Here is a 17,586-nt window from a genome sequence, read left to right on the forward strand (position 1 = left end):
ATTTGGAGAAATATCTGTTTAGGACTTTTGCCCACTTTTTGACTGGGTTGTTTGTTTCTCTGGTATTGACTTGTATGAGCTGCTTGTATGTTTTGGATATTAATACTTTGTCAGTTGTTTCATTTGCTATTGTTTTCTCCCATTCTGAGGGTGGTCTTTTCACCTTGTTTATAGTATCCTTCGCTATGCAAATCTTTTAAATTTAATTAGCTCCCACTTATTTATTTTTGCTTTTATTTCCTTTATTCTAGGAGGTTTGTCATAAAGGATCTTGCTATGATTTACATCCTTCGGTGTTCTGCCTATGTTTTCTTCCAAGAGTTTTATAGTTTCTGGTCTTACATTTAGGTCTTTAGTCCATTTTGAATTTACCTTTGTGTATGGTTTAGGAAGTTTTCTAATTTCGTTCTTTTGCACTTAGTTGTCCAGTTCTTCCAGCATGAATTACTGACGATGCTGTCTTGTTCCCATTGCATATTCTTACCTCCTTTGTCAAAGACAAGGTGCCCATATGTGTGTGGGTTTTTCTCTGGGCTTTCTCTCTTGTTCCATCGGCCTATACTTCTGTTTTTGTGTCAGTGACATACTGTCTTGATGACTGTAGTTTTGTAGTATAGTCTGAGATCAGGTGAGTTGATTCCTCCAGTTCCATTCTTCTTTCTCAAGATTACTTTACCTATTCAGAGTCTTGTGTTTCCATATAAACTGTGAAATTTTTTGTTCTAGTTCCATGAAAAATGCCATTGGTAATTTGATAGGGATTTCATTGAATTTGTAGACTGCAGTTGGTAATACAGTCATTTTCACAATATTGATTCTTGCAACCCAGGAGCATGGAATATCCTTCTATCTGTTTATATCATCTTTGATATCTTTCATCAGTGCCTTATAGTTTTCTGTATACAGTTTTATTGCCTCCTTTGGTAAGTTATCCCTAGGTATTTTATTCTTTTAGTTGCAATGGTAAATGGGATTGATTCCTTAATTTCTCTTTCTTTTTTTTCCATTGTTAATATATATGAATTCATGTGATTTGTGTGTATTGATTTTGTATCCTGCAACTACTAAATTCACTGATTAGTTCTAGTAATTTTCTGATGGTATCTTTAGGGTTTTCTATGTACAGTATCATGTCATCTGCAAATAGTGGGAGTTTTCCCTCTTCCTTTCCAATCTGGATTCCTTTTATTTCTTTCTTTTTTCTGATTGCCGTACTAGGACTTCCAAAAGTACATTGAATAATAGTGGCAAGCGTGGGCACCCTTCTCTTGTTCTTGATCTCAGAGGGAATGCTTTCAGTTTCTCACTATTTAGAATAATGTTTGCTGTGGGTTTATCATATATGACCTTTACTATGTTGAGTCAGGTTACATCTATACTCATTTTTGAAGAGTTTTTATCATAAAAGGGTGCTGAAATTTGTCAAAAGCTTTTTCTGCATCTATTGAGATTATCATTTGGATTTTGTCTTTCAGTTTATTAATATAGCATATCACATTATTCAGTTTGCATATATTGAAGAATCCTTGCATCCCTGGGATACATCGGACTTGATCATACTTGTGGTCTTTTTAATGTGATGTTGAATTCTGTTTGCTAGAATTTTGTTGATGATTTTTGCATCTATGTTCATCTGTGACATTGGCCTGTTATTTTATTTTTTTGTGATATCTTTGTCTGGCTTTGGTATCAGGGTGGTTGTGCTGTCATAGAAGGAGTTTGGAAGTGTTCCTTCCTCTGCATATTTTGGGAAGAGTTTCAGAAGGATAGGTATTAACTTTTCTCTAAATGTTTGATAGAATTTACCTGTGAAGCCATCTGTCCCTGAGCTTTGGGTTTTTTTTTGGGGGGGGATGGTTGATCACAGTTTTGATTTCAGTTTTTGTAATAATCTTGTTCATAATTTCTATTTCTTCCTGGTTCAGCCATAGAAGGTTGAACTTTTCTAAGAATCTGCCCATATCCTCTGGTTCTCCATTTTATTAGCATATAGTTGCTCATAATAGTCTCTTATGATCCTTTGTATTTCTGTGTTGTCTGTGGTAACCTCCCGTTTTTCATTCTTAATTTTCTTGATTTGATTTTTCTCTTTTTTTTTTTCTTGATAAGTCTGGCTAATTGTCAATTTTGTTTATTTTCTCAAAGAACCAGCTTTTAGTCTTGTATATCTTTACTACTGCTGCATTCATTTCTTTTTCATTTATTTTGGCTCTGATTTTTATTTCTTTCCTTCTACTAATTTCGGGTTTGGATTTTTTTTAACTTATTTTCCCAGCTGCTTTAGGTATTGAGTTAGGCTGTCTATTTGATGTTTTTCTTCTTTGTTGAGGTAGGATTGTATAGCTATCAACTTCCCTCTTAGCACTGCTTTTACTGATTCCCATAGTTTTTGGGAGCAGACAACCCATAAACTAGAGAACAATTATCCCAAAGAAGTCCTCTCACTGTTTTGAAAGTTCTAGCACCCAAAACAGATTTCCCACCCTGTGGATCCAGCAAAGGGACTGAGAACTCCCAGCGTATTTGATTCTGGAGGCCAGTGGGTTTGGTTACAGAACTTCCACAGGACAAGGGAAACAGACATTTGGAAGGCACAGACACAACCTTGTGTGCATCAGGACCCAAGAGCGAGGAAGAGTGAGGCCACAAGAGACTGAGTTAGACTTGCCAGTGGGTGTTCAGGAGTCTCTGGTGGAGGCGTGTGTGGACAGTGGCCTGCCATGGGTTCAGGAGCACTGACTCTAACAGTCCTGGCATAAGTCCTTTTGAATGAGGTCGCCATTACCACCATGGGCATCACTGTTTCTTCATGAAATATGGAATTCTTTGTATTTCTCACACATATACCAAGACAAATTTCTGCCATGAGATATGGAATTCTCTGTATCTCTTATATAAAAATCTGGATGCTAATACTCTTTCATAAAGTTGGGCTTCTCTGTATTTCACATTTGAAGATCAGAATGGGGAATTTCCTATAAGAACTATGGAAATCTCTGTATTTCGTGTGAACCACTGGTTCTTCAGGTACTGAAGCATGTATTCTCTGTTATGGTTCTGTCCCTGTGTCTCACCCGTGTGCATGTACAGGTGTGGGTTTGTGTTGCCTGTGTTTGTGGATGGTGCATGATTCTGGCCCACTGCAGATGCAGAGATGAGGGTGAAAGAGCATGAGATGTGGAACAACCAGAAGAGGAGGCCCAAGGCACCCACAGCCTAGGGGAGACTGGTCCACACATCTGTGTGGTGCCCATGCCCAGGACAGCAACGAAAGAAGGATGGCCAGGGATAGCTCCTGACAGTGAGTCCACAACTCTGCAATTAGAGAAAGAGACATAAACAAGCTCACAATTTCTGCTGTGTTGTTTTGTCTGTTTGTGTTGTTAAGCAGGGGTAGAGGGTTTGAGGAGTCACCCAGAGTAGATCAAGTGGTGTGGGGCTTTAAAACTGCTGCCTGTGGACCCCTCCGTCTGTGGGGCATTGGCTGCCATGGGAAAGGTAGATATGGCTCCTGCAGGACCCAGGATTGTGAAGAGACCAAGGTCCTTGAGAAAAGGGTAGAGACTGGGAGGAGGAGGCAAGGAAAGTGAGCCTGCTTCACTGGAGACTTACTTCTCCCACACATGTGAGAAGGAGATAGGTGAAGGTCCTGGGCTAGTGCTGCCTAGCATCAGCCTGTCAGCCAGCACCCTCCCACCCCCAGGGTGGCACACATTGGCACCATGCGAGACAAATGACGGGCTAAGGTAAGGCCTCAGTTCGAAAGCCCAGGCATCCTAGGAGAGACATGGTATGGGTATGGAATCCATCCAGGAACTTCCAGCCTAAATGGCCCTGCAGAAAGGTGAGAAAAGCAATGGTGTGAGGTGCATGTGTGTGCCCCTATGCTGGTGTGTGTCTGTGAGAGAGAGAACAGCGATGAAGCAAGGTTGGTGGGCTGTTTGTGTACAGGGACCCTTGGGCAGTGAGAGACAGTTGGAAGTTCAGAGCCTGCTGGTTTTCAGGCTCCAGGGAATAGTGAATAGCAGTCCTGTAAAAGAGGCCCCATTGCTTGCTCCAGAAGTTTTTTTTTTTTTTTCATTATTTTTATTAGTTGGAGGCTAATTACTTTACAGTATTGTAGTGGTATTTTCCATACATTGATATGAATCAGCCATGGATTTACATGTGTTCCCCATCGTGATCCCCCCTCCCACCTCCCTCCCCATCCCATCCCTCTGGATCTTCCCAGTGCACCAGCCCTGAGCACTTGTCTCATGCATCCAACCTGGGCTGGCAATTTGTTTCACACTTGATAATGTACATGTTTCAATGCTATTCTCTCAGATCACCCCAACCTCGTCCTCTCCTACAGAGTCCAAAATTCAGTTCTATACATCTGTGTCTCTTTTTCTGTCCTGCATGTAGGGTTATCGTTACCATCTTTTTAAATATATGTGTTAGTATACTGTATTGGTGTTTATCTTTCTGGCTTACTTCACTCTGTATAATGGGCTCCAGTTTCATCCATCTCATTAGAACTGATTCAAATGTATTCTTTTTAATGGCTGAGTAATATTCCATTGTGTATATGTGCCAGAGCTTTCTTATCCATTTGTCTGCTGATGGGCATCTAGGTTGCTTCCATGTCCTGGCTATTATAACAGTGCTGCAGGAATAGAAGGAACATACCTCAACATAATAAAAGCTATATATGACAAACCCACAGCAAAAATTATCCTCAATGGTGAAAAAGTGAATGCATTTCTGCTAAAGTCAGGAACAAGACAAGGGTGCCCACTCTCACCACTACTATTCAACATAGTTTTGGAAGTGTTGGCCACAGCAGTCAGAGCAGAAAAAGAAAGAAAAGAAATCCAGATAGGAAAAGAAGAAGTAAAACTCTCACTGTTTGCAGACGACATGATCCTCTACATAGAAAACCCTAAAGACTCTACCAGAAAATTACTAAAGCTAATCAATGAGTATAATAAAGTTGTAGGATATAAAATTAACACCCAGAAATCCCTTTCATTCCTATACACTGACAATGAGAAAACAGAGAAATTAAGGAAACAATACCATTCACCATTGCAACAAAGAGAATAAAACACTTAGAAGTATATCTACCTAAAGCTCCAGAGGTTTTGACACTAATTTCCTCCTTTCTTGGCAGTTTCCTCCTTGGCCATGGAAGGCAAAGGGTTAAAGGTGTCAGTCTGCACCTGAAGGAGAGTCCTGAAAGCCTCACTGGAGCACAACCTCGCTTTCATCATAGAGTTCCTGAAGGAGACCTGCACCACGTGACTCTCACAGGGACCCTGGATTCTAAGTGAGTGTCTTGGATGTCCCCCAGCCCAACCATTGGCTGGGTTTGATGGCCCACACTGTGTATAAGAGTTAGGGACAGCTGAGCTGTAGGCAGACCTACCACAGCCTAGCAAGGGCAGCAGAAAGAGAGCCTTGCCATTCAGCAAGTCAGTGAGGCCTGGTGGAATCAACCCCTCTTGGTGCATTTAGGAGAGGAATGCTGCTTTCTGCACAAGGGAGAGGAGAGCTGTGGGCGTAGAGTGGGCAGACATCCCAGGGTGCCTTTCGTGTGGGGCTCTTTGTTGGTAGTAGTAAACTGTAGAGCCGACAGGAAGGGAGGCCAGCTTACCATTTCAGCTGTGTGTTCAGTGCTTCGTTTTGGCAGAGACCCTTTGGATCCATGTGCACCTTCTTCACGGCACTGTATCAAAGTCAGAGGCCTGTCACATTCTTTTTGGCCTTTTGGGAGACTGGGCATCTATTTGGCGTTTTCCTGCTACAGGAAGATAGCAACTGAGTGTAAAGGAAAACAGTTGCAAATGGAAAAGTACAGAGTAGGGAAGAGCAGGGGAACCTCGGTCAGAAGGTGCTGGCCCTGGACAGGGAGTGGGGGGCCTGCGACGAGCGTGGCATTGGTAAGGAATATTCTTAGGACGTGCATGCTGAGAAAAGGTTGTTCTAAGTCAGCTCCATGTCTGTTGTTCCATGTCCGGTTCTAACTGGTGCTTCTTCACCTGCACACAGATTTCTCAGGAGACAGGTAAGGTGGTCTGCTATTCCCACCTCTTTAAGAAGTTTCCACATTTTGCTGTGATCCACACAGTCAAAGGCTTTGGAGTAGTCAATAAAGCAGAACTAGATGTTTTCTGGGAACTCTCTTGCTTTTTTGATGATCCAACCAATGTTGGCAATTTTATTTCTCTGGTTCCTCTGCATTTTCTTAATCTAGCCTGAACATCTGGAACTTCATGGTTCACAAACTGTTGAAGCCTGATTTGGAGAATTTTGAGCATTACTTTCCTAGTGTGTGAGATGAGTGTAACTGTGTGGTCGTTTGAACGTTCTTTGGCATGGCCTTTCTTTGGGATTGGAATGAAAACTGACCTTTTCCAGTCCTGTGGCCACTGCTGAGTTTTCCAAATGTGCTGGCATATTGAGTGCAGCACTTTCACAACATCATCTTTAAGGATTTGAAATAGCTCAGTTGGAATTCCATCAGCTCCACTAGCTTTGTTGGTAGCGATGCTTCCCAAGGCCCACTTGACTTCGCATTCCAGGATGTCTGGCTCTAGGAGAGTGATCACACTATTGTGGTTATCTGGGTCGTGATGATCTTTTTTTATAGTCCTTCTGTGTATTCTTGCCACCTCTTCTTAATATCTTCTGCTTCTGTTAGGTCCATACCATTTCTGCCCTTTATTGTGCCCATCTTTGCATGAAATATTCCCTTCATATCTCTAATTTTCTCGAAGATATCTCTAGTCTTTTCCATTCTAATGCTTTCCTCTATTTCTTTGCATTGATCACTGAGGAAGGATTTCTTATATCTCTGTGCTAATTCTTTGGAACTCTGTATTCAAATGGGTATAGCTTTTCTTTTCTCCTTTGCCTTTAGCTTTTCTTAGATTCTCAGCTATTTGAAAGGCCTCCTCAGACAACCATTTTACCTTTTTGCATTTCTTTTTCTTGGGGATGGTCTTGATCACTGCCTCCTGAACAATGTCATGAATCTCCATCCATAGTTCTTCAGGCACTTTGTCTATCAGATCTATCCCTTGAATCTCTTTGTCACTTCCACTGTATAATAGTAAGGGATTTCATTTAGGTCAGACCTGAATGGCCTGGTGGTTTTCCCTACTTTCTTCAATTTAAATCTGAATTTTGCAGTAAGGAGTTCATGATCTGAGCCACAGTCAGCTCTTGGTCTTCTTTTTGCTGACTCTATAGAGCTTCTCCATCTTTGGCTGCAAACAATATAATCAATCTGATTTCGGTGTTGACCAACTGGTGATGTCCATGTGTAGAGTCTTCTCTTGTGTTGTTGGAAGAGGGTGTATGCTATGACCAGTGCGTTCTCTTGGCAATACTCTGTTAGGCTTTGCTCTGCTTCATTTTGTACTCCCAGGCCAAATTTTGCCTTTTACTCCAGGTGTCTCTTGATTTCCTACTTTAGCATTCTAGCCCCTATGATGTAAAAGACATCTTTTTTTTTTTGGTGTTAGTTCTAAAAGGTCTTGTAGGTCTTCATAGAAGCATTTAACTTCAGCTTCTTCAGCATTACTGGTTGGGGCATAGACTTGGATTACTGTGATATTGAATGGTTTGCCTTGGAAACGTGCAGAGCTCTTTCTGTCATTTTTGAGATTGCACCCAAGTACTGCATTTCAGACTCTTTTGTTGATTATGAGGGCTATGCCATTTCTTCTAAGGGATTCTTGCCCATAGTAGTAGATATAGTGGTCACCTGAATTAAATCCACCAAATCAAGTCCATTTTACTTCACTGATTCCTATAATGTCAATGATCACTCTTGCCATCACCTGTTTGACCACTTCCAAATTACCTTGATTCAAGGACCTAAGATTCCAAGTTCCTATGCAGTATTGTTCTTCACAGCATCAGATTTTCCTTCCATCATCAGTTACATTTTGCTTTGGCTCTGTCTCTTTATGCTTTCTGGAGCTATTTCTCCACTCTTCTCCAGTAGCATATTGGGCACCTACTGACCCGGGGAGTTCTTTGTGCAATGTCATATCTTTTTTGCCTTTTCATACTGTTTGGTTCTGAATTGGGAACGGAGTGTGTCAATGCTGTATATTGTCATCCTGCTTATTGAAATTATGTGCAGAGTACATCATGCGAAATTCCAGGCTGGATGAAGCACAAGCTACAATCAAGATAGTCAGTAGAAATATCAACAACCTCAGATATGCAGATGACACACCCTTATGGCCGAAAGTGAAGAACTGAAATGCCTCTTGATAAAAGTGAAAGAGGCAAGTGAAAAAGTTGGCTTAAAAATCAGCATTCCAAAAACTAAGATCACTGCATCCGGTCCCATCACTTCATGGCAAATACATGGGGAAACGATGGAAACAATGACAGACTTTATTTGGGGGGGGTGCTCCAAAATCACTACAGATGGTGACTGCAGCCATGAAATTAAAAGACTCTTGCTCGTTGGAAGAAAAGCTATGAGTAACCTTGACAGCATATTTAAAAGCAGAAGCATTACATTACTGACGAAGGTCCATCTAGTCAAAGCTATGGTTTTTCCAGTAGTCATGTATGGACATGAGAGTTGGACTATAAAGAACGTTGAGCACTGAGGAATTCATACTTTTGAACTGTGGCGTTGGAAAAGACTCTTGAGAGTCCCTTGGACTGTAAGGAGATCAAATCAGTCAAACCGAAAGGATATCAGTCCTGACTATTCCATGGCAGGACTGAAGCTGAAGCTGAAGCTGAAACTCCAATATCTGACCACCTGACATGAAGAACTGACTCATTGGGAAAAACCCTGATGCTGGGAAAGATCAAAATACAAGGGGAAAGATGACAGAGGATGAGGTGGTTAGATGGCATCACTGACTATTGGACATGAGTTTCAGTAAGCTCCAGTACTTGGTGATGTTCAGGGAAGCCTGGAGTGCTACAAGTCCTTGGGGTCACAAAGAGTGGGACACGACTGAGCGATTGAACTGAACTGAACTGAAGTCAGCCAAGTGCGAAATCCTTGGCCATCTCTGTGTGGTTCCTGGAAGGAAAGCCCAGGGAAAGGAAGCATGCCAAAGTGATGGGCACTGTGACCCTGTCCAACATGATGGGAGGACACAGAACACAGGGGCACATCACTCAGCTCTCCATGGGGAGAACCTCCAAACCCGCCCACCTCTTTACAGGTCGGTTCCCCTCACGAGCAAATCCAAGGACTGTATAACCTTCCAGGGTAAGTCATAGAGGTCGAAGAGGACATTGACTTGATTGAAGAGCGAATGAAAGAAAGTGACCAGGACAGAAAAAGAGGGGTGGTTACAAATTCCATTTTTCTGGATAAGTAGACTTATAGTTCTGTATTTGTGCAAGTCTCCTTTAAGGTTGTGTGTGTGCGTGTGTGTGTGTGTGTGTGTGTGTGTGTGTGTGTGATATCAGAACTGGCTGGGCTGGGAGACGGAAGAATGGACACCAAAACCGTGAAAGAACTTGTGTAAAGTTCTTAGACCTTGGGGCAGCAGAATCATGGAAGCCAGGGAAAGGAGCCCAAGGATCTCACCGAGCAAGCAAGCTGTAATTGGAAACAAGCTGCTGCACCCTGGATCCCTGCCAGAAAGGAAAGGCTGGAAGAAAGCAACTGGGGGTGGTCAGTGAGGATGCATAGAGTATGAAAAACGGAATGGGGTGGATTCCCAGGCACAGACGAGGCGGGGCCTACAGCCCTTGGATGCCCAGCTACAGAGACCTTTCTGTCCTTCTCAAGTGCAGGAACATTCCCCAGCATGACCAGGCACATGAGCACACCTTGCCTTTTTTGTAAGCTTTGGGAGACAGACAGGTGCTGCAGCATAAGCAGGTGCTACCTGCAGAGTTTGCCAGTTTGAAATGTCATTCTTTGTATTCTTCGCAGAACCCTTGGGTAACAGGACTATGCAAAGGATGGATTAGGTTGATTCTCTCATTGCTCCCAGCCCCTGGGGAGACAGGATAGGCTGCGAAGTGTTCTCATCTGGAGGCTAGACGAGAACAGAACAACTTGGAAAGGGCCTCTATGTGGTAAATGGGCAGACTTCAGTTCATCTAATACCAAAGAATCATGGCCCTTAATGCAGTGCTGTCCTTAATATCTCACTGTCTGGCATTGCAACAGGGTTCTGGGAGTTCCTTCATGCCAGCAAGAGCATGCTCTGTTTCTCCCTCTCTCCAAAGTGTGGCCAAGTCGCCTTAGTCCTGTGCAGTGTTCATGTCTATCATGCAAGGGAGGGAAGAACACCTGTCCTCTGCTGTGGTTCAGCAGACATTGCCTGTGTTTGCCTCTCAAGTTTGAGAAAGCATTCTTCAACTGTGTGGACTGACAAAGTCACCTCTCCCTGGATGCAACTCACACAGGAGAGGGCTTTGGCTTCATGCCAAGGTTAAGGGTCTTTTCCAAGCTCTGTTGTCCAGAGATTGACAGAGGGCAACAACACCAGTTAGAGAGACAGAGTCAAACAGACAAAAGCCCCTACCACACACACAGAACGCTGGGCAGGAAAACAGAAGCAGAGACAGACACAGAGAGAACTCTGTGCCCTATGGCTCTGGTGCCCTGAGCAGTGGAGCTCAAATGTAGCAAACAGGTGCGTTTGTACCCGATTCACTATCATCCAGACAGCATCTGACTCTCTGTCCAATGGAGGGCAACTATCCAGCCACGTTGACCCCCTGCCTTTCATTGGACACATTGGGAGAGCTCTCAGTGGTTAAAGTTCCTGTGGGGAATGTGCTTTCTCAATATGGAAGCAAGGAACTCGTGGTTCGGATTTCCGGAGGCCAAGTCAATGGCCATTGGCACCCGGGAGGTGCCAGATACAAGGCAGGGAAAGTATGTGGACAGGCACGTTCACTGGAGCAAAGGCAGCCACGTGTGGGCGCTGGAGCCCAGGACCCCCTGGAGCAATTCCCTCTGGGCTAGGGGCGTGTCCCTGGAGGGTGCCTCCCACATCCTTCTCTGTGATTGGTCAAGATTTTTGCCCAGCAACCTGGGCGTGACTCACAGCTCCAGCAGCCTAGGGGGCCCGAGTGCCTGGGTGATTGGGGCTGGAATGCGCACCATGCCCCAGGCCATTCCCCGCCATTTTCTTCAGTCTCAGAGCACCCCCAGAAAGATGAAGCTATCTCCAGAGGGTGACTGCAGCCTGTGGACAGGCTGGGCATGCCACCTGCCATGTTGTCATGTCCAGCCCCTTAACTGCCGCCCCAGTTCGGGGTCAAGGCCAGGGCCATGTGGAGAGTGAGACACAGCCAGAAGCAGGCCGGAGCCGTGGAGGACTGTGGAACTTTGTAGTTGTGATCCTGGGTTCAGGGGGCAGGGCCTCTGTGACCTACCAGCACCATGGGGTCATCAGGGATGTTGCAGGCACCAGGGGACGTTCCAGGCAAGGAGGTTGCTCTCTTCAGGGTGGAGGCAGTGTGGAAGTCAAGGACCTGGAGGGGGCAGAATTGACGGGGATCGTGCTGCTGCTGGTTCAAGCTGCTGGTGGTAGACATTATGTAGGAGATGGAGGTGGTGACTGACAAGGAGAAGGAGCAGATGTCATCATAGGTGTGTGAGGAGAAGCCAAAGGAGTAGAGCCAGGAACATTCAAGGCCAGGAGCCCCGAGTGAATGGCCTGCGCTGGAGGGACTAGAGGTGCTGGCAGCCCTGCAGGCGGAGATGAGCTCTCGACATGAGAAAGACCACAGGACCTGCACTCCTATCAGGTGGCAGAACTGACACAGGAAGAAGGCTCACTTGGCTGGAAGAAGTGCCATCATCCAAGGCATCCCTGGCTTCTGGGCCAAAGCTGTATCCTGACCTCCACTCCATGGGTTCAGCTTCTCAAGAGGAAGACATGGAGAGGTGGCAGGAGGAAGTTTTGGGAAGAGGGCACAGGCAAGGTGAGGGGGCTGAGGGAAGAGGGGCTGGTGGAGTGGCAGTCTCCAAAGCACCCCAAGAGGAGAGCCTGGACAGGGCCATCACAGCTGTAGGTGTCAGAGGCATGACTCTTGGTGCCTCTTTTACCCCTGCATCTGAAGAGCAGATGCACAGGAGTCTCCTGGCGGGGACACTATGTCAGAAGTTACCAGTGACAGTAGCCCAGAGGAACATTCCCAGAGAGCTTTCATCGCAATTGTGGATAATCCTGGAAAGTGGTAGAGACAGCAGAAGTCTCACAACCCGTCCTAGTCCGTCAGAGCCCCTGAAGGTTTCCCCACGAGTGCAGTGCAGAAGCACGGGGGTGTCCACCCTTGTGGAGCTGGAAGGGACTGCTGTCCTTGGATGCTACGAGTGAAAGATGACTGCAGACACATCATTGCCACCCCTTTTGAAGATAGGTAGCAGATCATAGACCCAGGGTTTTCTTGCTAAACACACACACAGACACACAAGTGTACCCACACACAACGTACACACTTGCCCGCAGACACAATGTGCCACAGAGACTGCCGTTCCTGACATTCTAAACGGTGACATGGCGCTACCCAACAAACACAGGCCAGGCAGAAATGAGGAGCAGTCAGAAACACTCTCCCTAGGCGGATGCAGATAGTCTCAGATGCAGGAGACCACGGGGGACCGAGACTCATGAGCATGTCTGATGGTATGGCAGGGGCTGGGGACAGCGGTGGGGTGGCTGGGCACGAAGGAGTGCCCAGAGCCCTTGCAGATGCCTGTGTCAGCGTCCTTGTCTGCCCCGGACAAGCCCTGTTGCTCGTGGCACTCCCTTGCCCGGCATGTGACATGACTGGCTCCTTGACGTAAAGCAGATTATGAACCACCCCCAGGTGTCCATCATTATCAGTAACCAAGACAAATACTTGGTGAACGACATGATGGATTGGAAGCTCAGTGAGGGAGACTCCCATTCCAGCACTCTTGCCTGGAAAATCCCATGGATGGAGGAGTCTGGTAGGCTGCAGTCCATGGGGTCGGGAAGAGTCAGACACGACTGAAGTGACTTAGCAGCAGCAGCAGCAGCAGAGGGAGACTCAGAGGACCGGTGGGTAGGGGAGCTGAATGGGGAAGGATGAGGGGGAATCATGTTATCCCTGTGCATGTGGTGTGAGCATTCGGAGAGGAGTAGCAGAAGCTGTTGATGCCTGCCTGGCAGGCAAGCTGAGGACCCTAGAAGCTTGCACCTTTTCCCTCTTCCTGGTCCTGAAATGTGCAGGAGCTGAGCCATCCCCAGTCTCGCTGCAAGCTGATACTTTCCTTTTGGAACAACCCCTACTTGTGCAAGACAGTGATCATTAAGGAATACTGCCTTGACATCACTGGCACAACTTAGCTCCCAGTGCAATGTGAGTGGGTGGGAGAGGGAGTGCATGCTCCTCCTGCATGATCCGACCCTGTCTCCCCTGTATTCCCCAGGATACAGGATTCCTCCAGGGTGCATCATTCGCTTCTAGTCCAGTAACTCTGGGATTATGAAAGGAGAGCTCCCAACCAATGGGCTGCACAGCAGCAGCCTTAACTTCCTCAACTGGCTGTCAGACCACAACTGCCCAGGATCAAACAGGATTGCTGAGGTGGAGTCTCTCTGGGCCTCTGCAGAATTGATGATTGCTATTAGAGTTCTTGGCTGCTCATGGGAGGGTTTGGGGCCTGGTCAGCCCAGTGCTGGCCTTGTTTGTGTTGCCAGCAGATCATCGACGAAGACTTGTAATCAGTCCCCTGCAGCACTACCCAGGTAGAAGGTTCTGAAATGAGAGGTAACTGAGAGAAACATGGGTTGTGAGGGGATCAGAAGCTGGGCCCTGAAGGCACAGCCGTGCAGAGGCCAGGACACTCCTTTCCCACATGGGGAATCTCAGGCTCATGCAGGCTGGATGTGGAGCCTTGGTTCATGTCATGCACATAGACTGGATGATTGAGGACCTCATCCTCAAGTCATCCTCCAGTCACTTCGTGTCCAAGTCACAAATGAAGCAGCTGTGCTTACAGCATGAGAGTCCTATGTGATTCTGATAGAGGCAGGGTTAATCAAGCTCCTTCATCAGAATCTGCCTTCCCTGGGTCCTGCCATCCACAGGCCTCCTGCTGCTCATTGAGTTTGAGATTCCCTGGGCCCTTCACCCCCACCCCTTCTCCTGGGAAGCCCCACCAATTGCAACGGGCTTCTCTCTGGTGTCACATTGCACTTGTGTGCTGACTTTGGAGTCTTCTCTGTATTTCCACATCCGCCGCTTGGCCTCTCACCACCAACACACAGTCAAAGCTGGAAATGGCTTTAGCCTGGCTGGTGATAATACTGAAGGGCTGGGGGAGGCAATGGACAGGGACCCCAAAAGGGCAGGACATGGAGCCTACTAACATCATCTCCCACATTGCTGGAGACAGGCGTCTTCAGCTACTGAAACATCTGTGTTCCCTGTTTTGTGTTTATGTCCCTGTATCTTGCACGAGTGTGTGTACACAGGTGTGCTTGTGTCGCCTGTGTTTGTGCATGTGTCTGGCCCGCTGAAGACACAGAGGTGAGGGCGACAGAACGTGAGACGTGGAGCAACCAGAAGAGGAGGCACGAGGCATCCACAGACTTGGGGAGACTGGTCGAAGTATCTCTGCAGTGCCCATTTCCAGGACAGAAGTGAGGAAAGGATGGCCAGTGACAACTGTCCTGCAAGTACCAGCCAATCGCACAGACAGTATCTCCTGAACTTCTAGGACATTGTACTGCAGTTGGTCTAATCTGGTATTCTGCCCTGTCGTGGAGAAATAGAAGAATGCTTATGAATGTAATTTATAAAATCCAAATGTATTCTTTACATGTTGAAGAAGATACTGTATAACTTTATTAAAAATTAATACATACTCATAACAGAAAATGTAAAGTTGCTAGAAAAATACAAGGAAAGAAAAAAGTCATCCATGATATCATTTATCATTAGCTCAGAATTCTGAGTTCCTGGGACAGGGAGATGAAAAGATGAGGGTACACTTGTTCTTTTAGTATAAAATTATCTTTTCTGCTATTTGAATGCCAACATAGAACTTGATTCTGATAAGTGATTCTTGCTTTCTTTACTTATCTCTCAGCCTCTAATTTTACAAATACCTAGTTAATTAACCCCCTGTTTAGAGACTGTTTGCTTCAAGGTTTTCATGTTGTTGTTGTTGTTGGTTTTCCATTTTTGCTATGATTAAACAATATTGCACGTCGTGGCTATGGTAAATAGTGCTACAATGAACATTGGGGTGCATGCATTTTTTTGAATTAAGGTTTTCTCCAGGAAAATGCCCAGGAGTAGGTCATATGGTGATTATATTTTTAGTTTTTTAAGGAGCTGCTATAGTGTTCATCATAGTGTTGGTACCAATTTACATGCCCACCGACAGTGCAAGAGGGTTCCCTTTTCTCCACACCCTCTCCAAATTATTGCTTGTAGAATTTTTGATGAGGGCTATTTGGGCTGGTGTGAAGTAATACCTCATTGTAGTTTTGATTTGCATTTCTCTGGTAACTAGTGATGTTGAACATATTTTCAAGTGTTTGTTGGCCATCTGTGTGTTTTTAGAAGAATGCCTATTTAGATCTGCCCATTTACTGACTGAGTTGTTTTTCTTTTTGTTATACTGGGCTACATGTGCTGTTTGTATATTTTGGAGAATAATGCCTTAATAACTAATGAGAACTATCTTCACACAGGTAACTGTCTTCAGTACTCTGCGGTGGCCTAAATCGGAAGGGAATTAGGAGAAAAAAAAAACAAAACACTTACACACAGCTGACTTACGTTGCTGTAAAGCAGGAAGTAACACAACATAGTAAAGCAACTTACATACTGTAGGCTCCACTTGTAGAAAGTTCTAGATCAGGCAAAACTAACCTCTTCTGAGAGAACTGAGAACAGGGGTTGCATGGGGTAAGGGCAGTGTGGGGATGGGGCCCAAGAGATTTCCAAGGATGATGGGAAGATATATTGCAGGGAAGATCAATATATGATTTATATGATATATATACCATATGAGACATATATATATATATAAAATCTTGGTGAACTTGTATAAATACTTCTGCAATGTAAATGCCAAACAAGTTCTTCTTAAGTAGCTCCATGCATTTATAAATCTACTAGATACTGTCAAATTGTCCTTCAGAAAGCTGCATCACTTTGTGCTTTCACAGCAATGCATGAACATTCATTTTCCAACCTCTCATCCTCAGTTTAGAGGAAATATTTGGTATCACTCAAAGCTTTCATTGAACTTTTGGCAATTTGCATTGTGAGAAGTTGTATTCCATTATTGTTTTGGTTTGCATTGGAACTTCCCTTTTGGCTGAGATGGTGAAAGCATCTGCCTACAGTGCAGGAGACTCAGGTTCGATCCCTGGGTTGGGAAGATCCCCTAGAAAAGGAAATGGCAACCCACTCCAGTATTCTTGCCTGGAAAATCCCTTGGACGGAGGAGCCTGGTAGACTACAGTCCATGGGGTTGCAAAGAGTCGGACATGACTGAGTGACTTCACTTCTTTGATTAACAATTAAGTTAAAGATTTCCTCCTGCTTTTTGGTAATTTTTCTTATTTTCCTTCTAAGTACTTTGTTTTTCTTTGTTTACTTCATGTTTGTCTTCTATTGGGTTTTTCATCATCTTTTCTTATTTTAACTTTTGAACTCTGCATAAATTAGCTAAATGCACCCTTTGTCAGCTATCTACCAAATATTTCTCAGTTGTCATTTTATAATTCCTTGTTTATTATTCATTTACCCATTGCAGAAACTTTTCTACAAAGTGCAAAATTTCCCTTTTTAGCTACTGGACAAAGATCACTTAAATTAAACAATTTAAATAACTGAGAAAAATTCCAAGGACCTAAAGAGTGTAGGTTAAAAGTTTGTGGGGAGGGGTAGCAACTCTCTTTGAGTTCACCTGTGTGCCTTTCCGAAACATGTACTTTTCAATAAACTACCCTGAAATATATCTATATATCTAGATAGATAGATAGATAAATATGTATAAAGAGAAAAAAATGAAGTGGAGGCGGGTAGCTCCATGATGGACCAAGATGAAGCCAGGAGGGCTGGAGCTGCACCTGGGACTCCAAACAGAGGAGTCAGCCATAGTTTGGTCAGCCCCGTGAAGCCAGCAGGGACACGTCTCTAGAGCTGTGACTGGAGGACTCTGGGCGCCCCAGCAGTACTCAAAGCCAAGATCACCAGGAGGGGAGCACAAGCAGGACGAAGATGCTGCACAGTAGGCCTGTCTCCCCTGGGCCACAGGAAAGGTGATGCTACTTTTACTATGGAAAATGTAGTCTGTGGATATTGGGAAAAGAACTTGGTCAGTGCACAGAGTGTGAAAAAGTAAGGAAAAACCGTGACTATTTTTGCCACAGTGCATATTCTAGCCCACTTCTCCCCATCGTGTTTCAGCTCATATTTGTAAAGTTGGAATTAGACTTCATGTGCATTTTGGTTTGCTCTGTACATTCCCAAAGATTTTATTATAAAAATTTCCAAACATTCAACAAAGTGGAAAATTTTTTCTAGCCAATACACAAAGACATCCCACCTTGATTCTACTGTAACCATTTTCCGTACTTCCTTTGTCACGCATCT

The 17,586-nt window shown here is 44.8% G+C and overlaps 1 long non-coding RNA gene across 1 annotated transcript; it reads right to left on the minus strand.

Annotated features, from left to right (window-relative positions):
• Positions 1–239: 239 nt before the first annotated feature.
• On the minus strand, positions 240–15,086 carry LOC122435927. Its single transcript, XR_006267736.1, has 3 exons — positions 15,075–15,086; positions 10,136–10,138; positions 240–416 (listed from the first exon to the last, which is right to left on the minus strand). It is a non-coding gene; the product is annotated as an uncharacterized LOC122435927 (long non-coding RNA).
• Positions 15,087–17,586: the final 2,500 nt, after the last annotated feature.

This window comes from Cervus canadensis, chromosome X (genome assembly GCF_019320065.1).
Source record: "Cervus canadensis isolate Bull #8, Minnesota chromosome X, ASM1932006v1, whole genome shotgun sequence".
NCBI lineage: Eukaryota > Metazoa > Chordata > Mammalia > Artiodactyla > Cervidae > Cervus > Cervus canadensis.